General features: G+C 51.5%; 1 long non-coding RNA gene across 1 annotated transcript; it reads right to left on the reverse strand.

The window, feature by feature from the left end:
* Positions 1–1281: 1281 nt before the first annotated feature.
* On the reverse strand, positions 1282–11670 carry LOC144725013 (uncharacterized). The gene is made up of 3 exons (XR_013586602.1): positions 10651–11670; positions 8728–8775; positions 1282–2984 (listed from the first exon to the last, which is right to left on the reverse strand). It is a non-coding gene; the product is annotated as an uncharacterized LOC144725013 (long non-coding RNA).
* Positions 11671–16821: the final 5151 nt, after the last annotated feature.

Genomic DNA, 16821 nt, shown 5'->3' on the forward strand with positions numbered 1-16821 from the left:
CTGCGGTTTGGGATATGGGGAGCCTAGAACTAGCACCGATGTCACTCACCATGGATGTTATCTGTGGAACAGGAATCAAACTCATGTGGCCGGGTTCATAGCGCAGTGCACTAACCACGGCGCCACCACTCCCCCAGATCGTTGGTTAAACTGACCAGCAGTTCAGATGCAGGGAGAGCATCCGATTTAAAAACTCAACTGGAAATGAGTAGTTTGAAAAATTGCATTCAAATTACTATACCATCGATACGAATGGCTCATTACTTCTATCAGAAATGTTACATTTCATTCACTGGCATTTCACTTAAAGCTTTTGGTTGTTAGGCCTCTAAGAATTGCATTATGGGTAGTACATAGCATGGGAGACTTGGATGCGTTTCGCCTTCATAAAATCTGGCCACGGTGGCGAAATGTTCACTACCTCGCCTGACTTCTCTCTCCCAGTGGTCGCGTGGTTTCTCTACGGGACCATCCGGTTTTTGCCCTCTAAATTATTGAGAATCGACATCACGCGTTCAGAGTATTTGGCTGCTATAAATGTCCACGTGGTAAGCCCTCTGTATCGAGCTGTCAATTTGTGGCAGCCAGGCAGCGAAGCTCAGTCGGGGCCTTACCTGGTAAAACAAGCGAGGGTTTAATGCACGTAATCTCCTCGGGGTTTTTTCCCTCCCTGCTTAATGCGTGGATTGGCGAACACCATGCATAACGGGTGCTATAGGCTGCTGGGGGGGGGCTACATTGTCGGCATCGGATGAGAGAGCAGCAAAAACACTGGTCAACAACATTTTTTTTTCTAGCCTGGACTTTTGCAGCTGTTTTAGACTAATTTCAGGGTGCTGATTCCAAATGTGATCTCAGATTTGCTCTATCACATCTCATTTTTATGCTATCGGCATACCCCATTTTCATTTATTTTACCCGAAATTAACTCTGTCACTTATGATTGCAAGTTGTTGCGAGTCAGTGACTGCTTTAGTGTTAAAATATGGTGCTGTATTTTTAGGATAGTATATTCTTAGGTTTTTCGGTAAAGTCACGTAGGTAAAACATCAAAATTAATACAAATAAAATGAAATAAAAATCACGACGTTTCGGAGGCAACACCGAAACGTGATTTTTATTTTATTTTATTTTTTTATAAATTTTGATGTTTTACCTACGTGACTTTACCGAAAAAACCTAAGAATATGAATCCTTGCAGTCACGAAAGCTTCAAATCTAGAATTTTAGGATAGTGTGTTTATAATATCATTTTATGTAGATATCCACATATATTGAATATTTTTCTTCTGCAGTTTTTATTGAAAATGCGATATTTGATATATCAAAAACCTGATGTGATAGACAAAAACTGATGTCAGATTTGGAATCAGCACCCCAAAATTACCTTAAACCCGTTGGAATACCTCATGCCAGAAAAAGTGTGTTGACCAGTGAAATCGATTGTTGTACTGTAGCATGCTCCGACATCTGCGCTCCCACGCCTTCAATCCCCAGAGAGACCAGTGTGGTGAAGTATGGTCATGCAGCCCCCACGACCCGGCACGGCGTGGGGGGATGCCCTCATCCAGCAGTGGATTGACATACCAGCATACCTGTCAACCCACACGGTTCACCCCGTGTTCTTGTACAGGGAGATTGAGTTTTCAGGGCCATACGGTGTACAGCCGTTTCAATACGGGCAACAAAATAATGTATTTGTTTGTAACTTGATTTGAATCTTTCGTGACTGCAGGAATTACTCGTTGGTTCTTTCGGTAAAGTCACGTAGAAAGAAAATAAATGTAATAATAGAATACGACGTTTCGATTGCAACACAAGCAACCGTCATCAGGTAGAACTACATTTGAGAGAAATGTGTTTGTGTTTCTCTCTGGTGATGGGACTTTGTAGGATGAACGCTGAGATGTATAAGGCACACGGGGTGACCAATACGGTCTGAATTGGTCTCTAACAAGGTAGGGCGCTGATAAGGGGTTGACAGGGATGTACCAGACTGGACGCGTTTCGTTAAAGCATCTGCCCACTCACCCATTCCTCAACGCCACACGGGGAATCACTGCCGATGGGATGACGACGACGACGACGACTTCACATGAAATCCACATCGCGAAGTAAATGCCTGCACGTAGACTACGGTTACTCATGACGAGCGTTCAGTATAAATGGAACACGCGAACACACAAACACACGCTGCGTGTACAAACCGCAATTTACACTCACTGGCGTTCCAATGACGAATGTTAACAATAATCATAATTTCAACTTGGAACGCGCCAAATGCTACCTCCCCCCCCCCACACCGTCCGTCCCTCCAAGCTCTGCGGTCCTCTATGTATGACGTTGTTATTTGGCCAATTATTGAGTGCTTGTGTGTAGGCGGAAACGGAAGCGCTGATGTTGGTCGCGAAAGCCGACGTGTTAAACTAAGTGCTGTTTTATTTCACTAAAACGGTTAGGATAATTAACTACGACATTGTTTTTTGTATTCCCCGGTGCAAGATTCTAAATTCGTCCTCCCCCAGCCCCCGCCGTACCCACACCGATTCGACGATTCGCATTCTAATTCTATTCAAGGCGATGCGCATTTCGAGTTGGGGCTACGTGACATAGATCTGGCCAAATGTGTGTCGTGTAACCCTCCTCCTCCTCCTGCTCCTCCGCCATTGCCACGTGACGGAGCCAAACGAATCGAATCGCCGCGCTCCCCGCAACGTCAGCGACCTCGCGCTTGTGACGCGGCGAGCGACAAAAGGAGGCGAAGGTTGGTGGGGAGCACGTGGCAAACACCGTCGAATCGCAGACGGTTCGTGCCAACGAGCGTTAAAATAAAACTAAAAGCGACGTGATCTCCTAACTCGTGATTGGAAACGCAGTGGGTGTCCGTTGCGGGCAGCGATGCGGTGTCACGCCCGGCCTTCGCTTCCTTCCCCGTGTCCAGCGCCGCTCGACGTCATCCTATTCAGCGTCCGGTGCCGATGGGGCTGTGGTGGTGGACAGAAAAAGGGGGGGGGGGAGGGGGGTGGGAAACAAACATACGACGAAGTTGTTATTATTGATTTATTCAATTTATCGTTTGTCTTACCGAGGAAGCTTTTGCGTATGTTGCTGTACAGATGTCCGCTGCGTTTTCGGGCGGTTAGACACGGTGCCCAACGTTTCGTCATAGACAGATAATTCATATTATAAGGTCTTGCTTGGGCCTGAATTTGAACTGAGAAAGGAAGTCGACAGCACGGAAGACAGAGGGCAGCAGAAGAGAATGGGCGACCTCCCACTGAATGCGGGCTCGACAGCGCGCAGAGATGCGTGGAGTGTGATGAGAGGGGAGAGGTCGGAGAGTGCGTGGAGGGGAGTGGAGTGAGATGAGAGGGGAGAGGTAGGAGAGTGCGTGGAGGGGAGTGGAGTGAGATGAGAGGGGAGAGGTCGGAGAGTGTGTGGAGGGGAGTGGAGTGAGATGAGAGGGGAGAGGTAGGAGAGTGCGTGGAGGGGAGTGGAGTGAGATGAGAGGTAGAAGAGTGCGTGGAGGGGAGTGGAGTGAGATGAGAGGGGAGAGGCAGGAGAGTGCGTGGAGGGGAGTAGAGTGAGATGAGAGGGGAGAGGTAGGAGAGTGCGTGGAGGGGAGTAGAGTGAGATGAGAGGGGAGAGGTAGGAGAGTGCGTGGAGGGGAGTAGAGTGAGATGAGAGGGGAGAGGTAGGAGAGTGCGTGGAGGGGAGTGGAGTGAGATGAGAGGGGAGAGGTAGGAGAGTGTGCGGAGTAGAGTGAGATGAGAGGGGAGAGTTAGTACAAGCGTCTGGTTCTCTAGCTGGTTCGGGTTAAGGGTGTCGCGAGTTCCAGTGTGTGGTTGGTTAGGGGCTGTCCTAGAAGTGTCCCGTTACCAAAGTTGTTTCGGGCCAAGGGATAGAGCTGGCACGCGTGCGTGTGGTTGCCTCGGCGGGTCGGGCGAGAGTGGAGTTCTCGCCCCGTGTAGCTCAGTGTCGCGAACTGCTTCCCCCACCACCACCACGGACACGGCTCATCTCCCTGTCGCCCTCTGCCTGCTCCGTTTCGTTCCGCCGAATCGAGGGTGGGGACGAAGCGCGCGTGGCGACTCCTCGTGGTGGCGGCGGTGGTGGTGGCGGGGGGGGTTGAGGGGGGGTCGTGACTGCGCGCTCGCGTCGCGTGTCGGGTTACCCCCTCGGCGTCGTCGTCCCCCCACCACCACGGCCACCCCCCCACCACCACGGCCACCACCACCACCCCCACCACCACGGCCACCCCCACCACCACGGCCACCCCCACCACCCCCCCCCACCACCCCCCCCCACCACCCCCACCACGGCCACCGGGTCCGGTGTCACCGCGTGCCGCGACGTCTGTCACCGTGGCGGGGTTGAGTCTCCCCCCCGCCCTCCCCCCGTGGTGGTTGTTGAGTTTGGTGGTGGTTGTTAAGTTTGGTGGTGGTTGTTGAGTTTGGTGGTGGTGGTGGTGTTGGTTGTTGAGTTTGGTGGTGGTGGTGTTGGTTGTTGAGTTTTGGTGGTTGTTGAGTTTTGGTGGTGGTGTTGGTTGTTGAGTTTGGTGGTGGTGTTGGTTGTTGAGTTTGGTGGTGGCGGCGGCTGACGAGTCGCCCGGAATGCGCCGTCGATTCTCGGCTTTGCAACTTTCGCAGACTCGACGAGGGTTGAGCGGGACCGGCCGGCGTGGTTGGTAGTAGTAGTGGTGGTGATGGTGGTGATGGTGATGATGATGGTGGTGGTGATGTAGTAATAGTCATAATGATGATGATACAACGAAGAAGAAGATGACGAATAATAATAATAGTTGACACTTCTAAAGCGCCTTTCACGCGGAGGTCACGAGGCGCTGTGTGAAACACACGACAAAGACAAAGTCCCCACCCCGTGTAGCCTGTAACAGGCTGCAGGGGCAAGTGCTGTTAGCGAGCAGCACCTATGAACGGTACACTAGGGGGTGGGTGGCCAGCAGCACCACGCCCGGACGCCTTTGTCTCCCCAGAGGCGATGTTTACACACCGCACCTGGTATTCATTTGAGGCCGAGTCAACCTAGGGGAGGCCCAGAACCGGTTCAGATAATCGTCACTGGTGATGGACGTGAGCGGGAATCGATCTGGGGCCACCGGGTTCGTAGCGCTAACCGCTGCACCACCGCTCCCCACCTCCGACACGCACACATTACACGCAAGCTCCCATCAAATCAGATCCAACCCCAACAATAAACGATTCAAGAAATCATTTTAAAAAATCCCTTAAAGCGAAGTTGCGTCTTTTGGCGCGATTTTAATGAAGCGGATCGAACTTCCAGTGGACGTGAATTCCATAGCGTGGGTGTCACCACCACCCGTCGTCCTACAGAGACGCGACCTCGACACACACACAGAGGGCTCGACTCAGAGGATCGCAGTTCCCTTGCAGGAGCACGTGCACGAGGTTCACATACAGCACCTTCACGTGTCGTGTGCATTGCCCATCACGACTTTAAATTTCGATTTAAAGCTTTCGTGACTGCAGGGATTCATCTTCCTGGTTCTTTCGGTAAAGTCACGTAGAAGGGAAATAATAAAATAATAAAAATAAAACATCATAAAATAATTCTCACGACGTTTCGGCCACAACACAAGTAGCCGTCCTCAGGTGAAGACCAGGTCTGTCGGGGAGACAGTGTCTGAATTCAGACGCTGTCTCCCCGAGACAGAGAATTATTTTATTATGTTTTATTTTTATCATTTTATTATTTCCCTTCTACGTGACTTTACCGAAAGAACCAAGAAGATGACATCACGACTTTGTTATTTATTGGTACTGAGCTTCGTCTCGTTTATTTTGTGTCCGTCCCGTCCGTACCGTGACGCCCGTCTCGCCATCGTCTGTGCTGCGCGCTTCGTTTGTTCCGTCTCATTTGTCCCGACCGTTGTGCAAAAGCGACCGCGTTTGCATGCGATTCGCGTCGACCCAAAAATGATTCCACGCGCGGGTTTTGCTCGGTGGAGTAATCACGCCGCGAGGGGAAGCCTTCATGATAAATCACAATAAGTTTATCACGAAGGCTTTCGCAAACAATATTATTCATAATACACGTTTTTGGGTTAGATCGCGTTATTTATAAATGTGTCGTAGCCCTCCCACCACCCGACACGGCCAATCAGCAAAAAAATGTCACGTTGACAAAAGACAAATAGTTCACTACTTTAGCCCACCGGTGTGTTGAAGAGTGAATCCACAACATTTACAAATTTTGAGTAGTACGACGTTTCGCTGTTAAGTACATCCAGCATCATCGGGCAATTCGCCAGAATCGTGAAGCCCTCACTTGCTCCCCTTCATCCAGCAGTGGATTGGCCACGCCTGCTGATGGCGAAGATGATAGATTTGACAAACACACACAGTCACCATTCAATGCACGCACCGCACGCGTGATAATCTATTTGTTTCCACAGATTCATCGCCTACCTCCCCAACTCGTATCGACAAAGGCGGGGTGGTGGACCCCCTCCTCCCTCCCCCTCCGTTCCCCCGCTTGCACCCCCTCCCTTCGCAATGACCCCCGCAGAGACCAAGTAATTGAATTAATTTAAGGCGCCTGTCTGCGGGGGTATTCAGGCACGTTGTGACTTGCCCAGGGACAACTTATGTTCCACCGCCGTCTGTAGGCTTAGCGGGGGGATTGCGAATGCAATACCCAATGTTCCACTTAGTGGGTGGCGGGCCCACAGCGACTCTTGTTTTATGGATAAACTGCCCATATCACCCCTCCCCCCCCGGCCATAGCAATGTGGAATTTCCCCCAACCGGCTCGGAAACGGAAGGTGAGCGCTCGTTTTGAGTAGGGAGCATACTTTCGAAATGTGTTACTCTAGCTCATTGCTTGAGTTAGCCACCACCATCAGCAGCAGCAGCAGCCATGGTCAATCCACTGCTGGATGAAAAAGACCTCCCCTACTCGACGCTGCGACGTAACAGTCCGCCCAGCTGCTTGCACGCGAGCTGATTGTATGGCTCCATCTCCTCGGTATCCGCAGTGTCGGTGGAGTCAAGCTGCAGAGTCAACTGGGTGAACAACTGCCTCGCCTGGGATCCTGGCCCTGTTGTATATTTGGAATATGCGTGTCTCTCTCTCTCCCCGTGGTCGCGTGGGGTTTTCCCCGGGTCCTCCGGTTTTCCCCTCCGCATTTAGAATCAACCTCATCACGCGTTTTTAGAGTATTTGGCTCCGATGAATTTCCACGTGACAAGCCACTTCGTTGAGCTATCATTTGTGATCGCCAGGTAAGTCTCACTGAGCTACTATACAGCTCAGTTGGACTTACCTGGTAAAATAAAAAAATAGTTTAAGAATATAATGAATTGAAGACGGCAATTCAAAGGAATAAACTGGGATGCGGTTGGCATCGGGGAGGTTGAGACAAAGCGAGAACTCTGAACAGTGGCAACATTCTCGACCGCCGAGGGGCGAGAGTTTGCGGCAATTGTGGAGCAGTCGGATTCTTCGTCTGTCCAGAAATGACAGGCGAAGTGAGATGCGTAGCTGGCACGTGTCTCTCTCTCTACCTGACCGCGTCCTTTCTCAATGCCGTCGGAAATCGAGGCATTCCCCGCACCACGCAGCTCTCTGTTCGTGATATTTACTCAAGACCTGTGCATCGGATGTTCCCCAGTTTCGTCCGGATTGTACACATTGCCCATGCAACTCCTCGGCTTCCTGTGGCAACCTCTAATGCCCCCAGTCGAAAGATAATTCACATTCAGTCTCCTATTGTCTCCTGACACGGCCGAGAAATCAAACTTCTCCTTTCACGAATTATTAAAAAAAAAAGTGTTTCTATCGAGAGAGAATAACCACTGATCCACACTGATCGCCTTGGTGAAGTATGGTCAAATAACCGCGCCACGAATCTGCGTGTGCTTGGAGGGAGGCTCTCATCCAGCAGTGGATTGCCCTAAGAGCTGAGACGCGTTTGGTGGAGGTTATTGGAATCGGTACCGTGGCGCTTGAACCATCGACAACCCGCGGTGTTTGAAACGGATGCTTAGCAGAGGTCGCATTCTTTCAGCCATAAATCCCAGCGACTGGTTGCTGGGATACTGCGTGGCAACAGAAGTAACCCGATGCTGAAAAACTATCTGTAAATGACTCAGCTAGGATTAGGCTGCTAAACTATGAACAACAAAAAAACTATAAACTTAACGATGTTTTATTTTTGCCAGGTAATGCCCTCTGAGCTCCATAGCTATTTTTCCAAAAGCACAAATGATAGCTCAGCAAAGTGGCCTATCACGTGGACATTTATAGCGGCCAAATGCTCGAAACGCGTGATGTTGATTATAAACGTGGAGTTGGAAAACCGGCGGACCTGGAGAAAAATCCACGGGGAGAGAGAGAGACACCGCAAACCCCAAATATACAACATGTATCACCAGGGTCGGGATCGAACCCACGACCTCCTGTACACCAGGCGAGGGAGTTGACATCTCCTAGCCACGGTAGCGCCTCCGTCACTACCACCGCTGCAGCTGCAGCAGCAACTTCGGCCCCAACCGCGGCAGCTTGGCAAGACGCTCACGAGCCTCAGTGCGGCTTTGGTGGGTGAACGAAGCGTGGCCTCGTTCTTTCTCGTCGTGTGGCACGCGGTGTGGATGCAGAGCATCGGCGACTAATTTCGCATTCTAGCCAAGAAAACTTCGTCAGGGTGTGCAGGGTGGTGCTGTGTGCATGAGTCGGCGTCCTCACCTGAATTGTTCCCATCGCCGGCTGTCACCACCTCTCCATCCGTCGCATCTGGAGCCGAGAGACAGAAACACAGCGACTTTTACCATAGAGACACACGGCACCTTTACCATAGAGACACACAACACGTTTACCATAAACACACACAGCACGTTTACCATAGAGATACACAGCACTTTTACCATAGAGACACACGGCACCTTTACCATAGAGACACACAGCACGTTTACCATAGAGACACATGGCACCTTTACCATAAAGACACACAGCACTTTTACCACGGTAGCGACAGACCTATTCATGTTGGCTATGTTAGTCGCTGTAGCTGTGCGTGTTGGCTACAGCAGTACAGCAGTGTGTAGAGATGTCAACGCCGGCTATGACAATATCTGTTGCTGTGTATGTCAGCTATGGCAATATCTGTTGCTGTGCATGTCAGCTATGGCAATATCTGTTGCTGTGCATGTCAGCTATGGCAATATCTGTTGCTGTGCATGTCAGCTATGGCAATATCTGTTGCTGTGCATGTCAGCTATGGCAATATCTGTTGCTGTGCATGTCAGCTATGACAATATCTGTTGCTGTGCATGTCAGCTATGGCAATATCTGTTGCTGTGCATGTCAGCTATGGCAATATCTGTTGCTGTGTATGTCGGCTATGACAATATCTGTTGCTGTGCATGTCAGCTATGGCAATATCTGTTGCTGTGCATGTCAGCTATGGCAATATCTGTTGCTGTGTATGTCAGCTATGGCAATATCTGTTGCTGTGTATGTCAGCTATGGCAATATCTGTTGCTGTGCATGTCGGCTATGGCAATATCTGTTGCTGTGCATGTCAGCAATGGCAATATCTGTTGCTGTGCATGTCGGCTATGGCAATATCTGTTGCTGTGCATGTCAGCTATGGCAATATCTGTTGCTGTGCATGTCAGCAATGGCAATATCTGTTGCTGTGCATGTCGGCTATGGCAATATCTGTTGCTGTGTATGTCAGCTATGGCAATATCTGTTGCTGTGCATGTCGGCTATGGCAATATCTGTTGCTGTGCATGTCAGCAATGGCAATATCTGTTGCTGTGCATGTCGGCTATGGCAATATCTGTTGCTGTGCATGTCAGCTATGGCAATATCTGTTGCTGTGTATGTCGGCTATGGCAATATCTGTTGCTGTGTATGTCAGCTATGGCAATATCTGTTGCTGTGCATGTCAGCTATGGCAATATCTGTTGCTGTGCGTGTCGGCTATGGCAATATCTGTTGCTGTGTATGTCAGCTATGGCAATATCTGTTGCTGTGCGTGTCGGCTATGGCAATATATGTTGCTGTGTATGTCAGCTATGGCAATATCTGTTGCTGTGCATGTCAGCTATGGCAATATCTGTTGCTGTGCGTGTCGGCTATGGCAATATCTGTTGCTGTGCATGTCAGCTATGGCAATATCTGTTGCTGTGCGTGTCGGCTATGGCAATATCTGTTGCTGTGCATGTCAGCTATGGCAATATCTGTTGCTGTGCATGTCAGCTATGGCAATATCTGTTGCTGTGCATGTCAGCTATGGCAATATCTGTTGCTGTGCATGTCGGCTATGGCAGGAGCTGTAGCTATGATAATTAGCTATGGCAGTGTCTATAGCTATGCACGCTGGTTACGGAAATTGCTGTAAGCCACCAACGTTGGCTATCGTGGTGTCTGTAGCCATCTATGGTGCAGGCTATGATGGCAGCTATGCATGTACGCGTGTTGAACTTCTTTCGCGCCGTACGTAGCCAACCGCGCTAATCGGAGGTGCGGCGGGCGGGGAGCGGGACATCGAGGCTGGACACAACGGGAGACGTTCTACAAGACGTGAGAACACAGCGAGTTTGCAATCTACGCAGCGCAGTGGTTCATCGTCCCCGTGACCCCGTGACCCCGGGGACTCGCCTTTCTCGTGCTCCTCACGACGGCTCTGGCTGCAGCCCTCTCCGTTCTCCTGCGCGCCGGCGACTCGGGTCGATTTGCTGCTCGCGCAGCCCATGACGACGACGAGGAGGAGGAGGACGACGCTGCTGCTGCTGCTGCTTCTGTGCGGCTGCCCCCTCTGGCTCGCTGCCCTCGCAACGCGCAAGTCGCCTCGAGAAGGGACCCCGACTCCACGGGTGGCAGCGCCTCCTGTGAGAAGGCGACGATGATGGTGATGCCCGTTCTGTCGGCTACACGAGGAGGCGTCTGACTTCCCGGAGGAGATCTCTGTCTCTCTCTGTCTGTCTGTCTCTCTGTCTGTCTCTGTCGCTCTCGCTGTCTCTCTGGCTCTCTCTCTCTCTGTCTTTCTGGCTCTCTCTCTGTCTCTCTCACTGTGTCTCTCTCTGTGTCTCTCTGTCTCTCTCGGTCTCTCTCGCTGTGTCTCTCTCTCTCTCTCTGTCTCGCTGTCTCTGTCTCTGTCTGTCTCTCTCTCTGTCTCTCTGTCTTTGTCTCTCTCTCTCTCTCTGTCTCTCTGTCTTTCTCGCTGTGTCTCTCTCTCAGTCTCTCTGTCTCTATCTGTCTCTCTGTCTCTCTCCCTGTGTCTCTCTGTCTCTGTCTGTCTCTCTGTCTGTCTCTGTCTCTCTCTCTCTCGGTCTCTCTCGCTGTGTCTCTCTGTGTCTCTCTCGCTGTGTCTATAGCGCAACGAGATGCCGCTCTTCACTAATTTGTGTTGCTGTTGATGGAATTTCCAGCAGAATGGAACGATGCCACGCAAACGTCTGCAGCAGGATGCCGTGTTTTTTTCGTCTCAATAATTTGCTAATTTTACATCCAATGATCTCTCTAATTGTACATATATCTCCCTCTCGAAATCCCTGTAATCAGCTGATGATCTACGAGAGAGAGAGAAGCTGTTTCCAAGAAACGCGAGCGAATTATTCGGAGCTGCGTCACTTGTCGATGGTTGATCGTCCCGGCTTCCTCTCCTCCGCTACCTCCTCTGAGCTGCTCGACAAACACACAACTCTCCTCGCTCTCTCCTTTTCTCTGCGCCCCCCACCCCCAACCTCTGCCCCCTCCTCCTCCCCCCCCCTGCCCCTCTCTCACCCCCCGGACCATCCCTGGCAACTTGTAAGTGGCGCCCTCGTCCGTGCCCAGTGTTGTGAGTTGTTACCGCGGCGATCGTGGAGAGAGGAGGCGGCGGGTGTGTGTGGGTGAGTATGTGTGAGTGGGTGTGTGTGTGGGTGTGGGTGAGTATGTGTGAGTGTGTGTGGGTGTGTGTGTGGGTGTGTATGTGTGGGTGTGTGTGTGTGGGTGTGTGTGTGTGGATGAGTATGTGTGAGTGTGTGTGGGTGTGTGTGTGTGGGTGTGTATGTGTGGGTGTGTGTGTGTGGGTGTGTGTGTGAGTGTGTGGGTGTGGATGAGTATGTGTGAGTGGGTGTGTGTGTGGGTGGGTGTGTGTGAGTGTGTGTGTGGGGGAGTATGTGTGTGGGTGTGTGTGTGTGGGTGTGTGTGTGTGTGGGTGTGGATGAGTATGTGTGAGTGGGTGTGTGTGTGGGTGAGTATGTGTGAGTGTGTGTGGGTGTGTGGGTGTGGGTGAGTATGTGTGAGTGTGTGTGGGTGTGTGTGTGGGTGTGTATGTGTGGGTGTGTGGGTGTGTGTGTGAGTGTGTGGGTGTGGATGAGTATGTGTGAGTGGGTGTGTGTGTGGGTGTGTGTGTGTGAGTGTGTGTGTGGGGGAGTATGTGTGTGGGTGTGTGTGTGTGGGTTTGAGTGTGTGTGTGTGTGGATATGTGTGTGGGTGTGTGTGAGTGTGTATGTGTGTGTGTGAGTGGGGGTGTGTGTGTGGGTGTGTGTGTGTGTGTGAGTGTGTGTGGGTGTGTATGAGTGTGTATGTGTGGGTGTGTGTGAGTGTGTGGGTGTGAGTGTGGGTGTGTGTGTGTGGGTGTGTGTGGGTGTGAGTGTGTGTGGGTGGATGGGTGTGTATGTGTGGGTGTGTGTGAGTGTGTGTGTGAGTGTGTGGGTGTGTATATGAGTGGGTGAGTGTGTGGGTGTGTGGGTGTGTGTGTGGGTGTGTATAGGTGGGTGTGAGTGTGTGTGTATGTGTGGGTGTGTGGGTGTGAGTGTGTGTGCGTGTGTGTGGGTGTGTGTGGGTGTGTGTGTGTGTGTGTACGTATGGGTGTGTGGGTGTGGGTGTGTGTGTATGTGTGTGTACGTGTGGGTGTGTACGTGTGTGTGAGTGTGTATGTGTGGGTGTGTGTGTCGGTGTGTGTGTGGAGGGGGAAGGAGGTTCAGGGTTAGGGATGTGTGCGACGGGGAGATGGGGGAGAGTGCACGGAGAAGGATAAGGGAGAACGTGAGAGGGGAGAGAGAGGGTGAGGGAGTGTTTGAGAGCGAGAAACGCCACGCTTCCACGCGTCATGTTTCACACAGCCTAGCGACGTCGAGTTTGCTGGCCCGGTTTGCTGTTGGTCCTGTGACCTGGAGCGGCTGATTGATTAATTGGACCTCTTGCAAGAACGCATGACATCGAGACACAGAAAGAGGAGCAGCCGCAACAGTAGCACGCGAGTTTTGGAGTGAGCGTGAGCTTTGGTGTACCTGTGTGTAGGTGTGTACATTCTCTCTAAACGATTAACTTTTATTTTAACAGGTAAGCGCCCACTGAGCTGCTTAGCTCTTTTTCAGAAGCGACCCTGGCCACAAGTGATAGTCCAGCGAAGTGGCTTATCACGTGGAAATGTACAGCAGCCAATGACTCTAAACGCGTGCTGCTGATTCTAAATGTGGAGGGGGGAAAAACTGGGGGACCCGGAGAAAAATCCACGCGACCACAGGGAGAGAGACACCGCAAACTTCGAATATACAGCAGGCGTCATGGTCCGGATCGAACCCATGACCTCCTTGACACCGTCCGAGATAGGTAGCACCTCGCCACCGCAGCGATCATGGTCCCTGGGTCTATCACGTGACCTCCTGCCAACAGCGAGCCTTGAACACTCCACGTGGCTTCAAGATGCACCCAGCCTGGCACAATCGTCGTGGTGACGTCACCCGTGCTTGGTTGCGAACGGCGGTTGTATATTTTGGTGTGGGTTTTGGTGTGCGTGTGTGTGAGTTTGGTGTCTGTGTGTGAGTTTGGTTTGTGCGTTTTGGTGTGGTTTTGGTGTGCGTGTGTGTGAGTTTGGTGTCTGTGTGTGAGTTTGGTTTGTGAGTTTTGGTGTGAGTTTTGGTGTAAGTGTGAGTTTTGGTGTGTGTGTGTGAGTTTGGTGTGTGTGAGTTTTAGTTTAAGTGTGAGTTTTGGTGAGTGTGAGTTTTGGATGTGTGTGAGTTTTGGTGTGTGTGAGTTTTGGTGTATGAGTTTTGGTGTGTGTGTGTGAGTTTGGTGTGAGTATGTGAGTTTGGTGTGTGTGTGAGTTTGGTGTGTGTGTGAGTTTGGTGTGTGTGAGTTTGGGGTGTGTGAGTTTTGGTGTGTGTGTGTGAGTTTTGTGTGTGTGTGAGTTTTGGTGTGTGTGTGAGTTTGGTGTGTGTGTGAGAGTTTGGTGTGTGTGTGTGTGAGTTTGGTGTGTGTGTGTGTGTGAGTTTTGGTGTGTGTGAGTTTGGTGTGTGTGTGTGAGTATTGGTGTAAGTGTGAAAATGTGAGTGTCGTGAGTTGCTTCAGTGCCTCCTGGAAGATATATCCTCAGTCGCGCCCCTGGCATCCTTTCACTCGCCACTCATGGTAACCGGAGGTAGGAATCAACCCCAATTGACGCCGAGTTAACAGCGCGAGTGCGCTAATCACTGCGCCACCGCTCCTCCCCCCGTATATCTCCCCACCCACCCGGCGCGCCGTCTCTACAGCAGACGCCGTGACCTCGGTGGTGAGGTCACCGTTCTCCTGCCCCCAAATGCTATCGCTAAAGTTTAATTGGTGGCCCAAATTGGATGGGTCCGTTTGAGCAAACAAGGCGAACTGTGCCGAGGGGGAATAAAAAAAACTCCGCGGAAACAGCAACAGCAGCAACAGCAGCAACAGCAACAGTAGCAGCAACAGCATGAACAGCAGCAGTAGCAACAGCATGAACAACAGCAACAGTAGCAGCAACAGCAGCAGCAAGCAGCATCAACAGCAGCAACAGCATGAACAGCAGCAGTAGCAACAGCAGCAGTAGCAACAGCAACAGCAGCAACAGCATGAACAACAGCAGCAGCAACAGCATGAACAACAGCAGCAGCAACAGCATGAACAACAGCAGCAGCAACAGCATGAACAACAGCAGCAGCAACAGCATGAATAACAGCAGCAGCAACAGCATGAACAACAGCAGCAGCAAGCAGCATCAACAACAGCAACAGCATGAACAGCAGCAGTAGCAACAGCAGCAGCAACAGCGGGCCGGGGGTTCGGTGCGAAGGGTCGAGGCCTGGGATCGACTTCCCCGCATGGGTGCGAGTCACGAGAGGGGGACGTGCAGGCGGTTTTTATACTGGTAGGAACCTGGTTCCACCAGCCCACAGGGGATTATTGTGCCCGTCCGTCCGTCGTGCATCCAAAAATGGGAGGGGTAGGGCTGGGTGGAGAGGGGAGGGTGGGGAGGGTGGGGCTGGGTGGGGGGTGGGAGGGGTGGGGCTGGGTGGGGAGGGGCTAGTCACCCCGTGGTGCCCTTATAAAACTCAACGTTTAACCTACTCACGCCGGCTTGTGCCCGCCCTCACAGTCGGGCATATTTGCGGAATACACCACGCCGTCGATGACCTACAGATTCACACGCAGAACCACTCACACAGAGACCCATAGACTCACATAGAGATCCATAGAGTGACGCAGAGACCCATCGTCTCACACATACCTACAGATTCACACGCAGAACCACTCACACAGAGACCCATAGACTCACATAGAGATCTATCGATACACACACAGAACCACACATTCACATAGATACCCACAGCGCCCTCTATATGACGGAGGCATCATCATCATCATCACAGCGATTCACCACTCCCGCTACTCCAGACGCGATCGTCTGGCTCATCCATCTCGATGTATAATTGTAGTTCAACATCAATGTTGCACCGTGGCCACGAGATGTCGCAAGCTACCCACAATTTAGCGAAGGCCTGCCCAGCACCAATGGATGCAATCAGTGACGCTGTCCAGAGCATTGTTTTTTTTACAAGATCGCGAAAATGTGTCGTTAAACCCGCCACCACCCGACATAGACAATTAGTAAGGTTTGTCACGTAAACAGAGCGTGGCCAATTCGTTACTAGTACAGCAACACTGGTGTGTTGGAGAGCAAATCCACAGCATTTACAATCCGAGTACGACGTTTCGCCAGTAATTACAACCAGCTTCATCAGGCGACAGCCAGACTTGTCTGCACTGCAGCTACAACTGGTGCCGGTTGACACAACGGGGCACGCCCCTCACCCGCCCCCCCCCGAGCCGGTCTCCAGCCGCAGTTGGTCGATCGACAGGCCGCCGCGTACGGTGGGGTCAAATGTGGGAGCTCCAACCTCCATCTTCCATGACGCCTCGACCAAACGTGGTGAAATATAACCAAGAATCAGAATCGTTGTTTTTAGACTCGAGAAATCCGATGAGCTGTGAAGCTCTTCGGCTTCCTCCTCGACGGGATTTCTAGAGGCCCTTCCGCAAACAGTGGCGTGACCGTGCACTTGCAGGGCTGCGCTTTAACCTTTCACCGCGCATCAAGTTGCCCCCTACGGTAGGGGTCAGAAGCAAGGAGGCGATGTCGAGGTCAGGTGACACCAACGGCTTCGGGGAGACCTTATTCAGCAGCGGATCGATCGTGGCTGATGATGAATGTGTTTGATGAAAACTGCGATTCCAACATTCAGTTCGAGTTGGTGACCAAAATCACTACAACAGTGAGCTCACCTGTATGCATTAATTTTCAGTGGAACGTCTTAATGAGTCTCAAGAGAATGAGTGGTGGGGTTTTTTGTGTGTGTGTTTCAGGAACTTGTTGCTGCACTGGGATGGATTCCACCACCGAATGTTTTGTACTTCACGTGGCAGGACAGCGGAGAACGTGGAGAAAGCCCCAGCACACACGAGGGGGTATCCAACGCCATGCATTCGTAAACCACAGCTGAACAAACACTCCGTGTTCATGGAATTGGCCCAAGCATCTCAAACGCAGGA

Source organism: Lampetra planeri, chromosome 22 (genome assembly GCF_965212315.1).
Source record: "Lampetra planeri chromosome 22, kcLamPlan1.2.h2, whole genome shotgun sequence".
Taxonomy (NCBI): domain Eukaryota; kingdom Metazoa; phylum Chordata; class Hyperoartia; order Petromyzontiformes; family Petromyzontidae; genus Lampetra; species Lampetra planeri.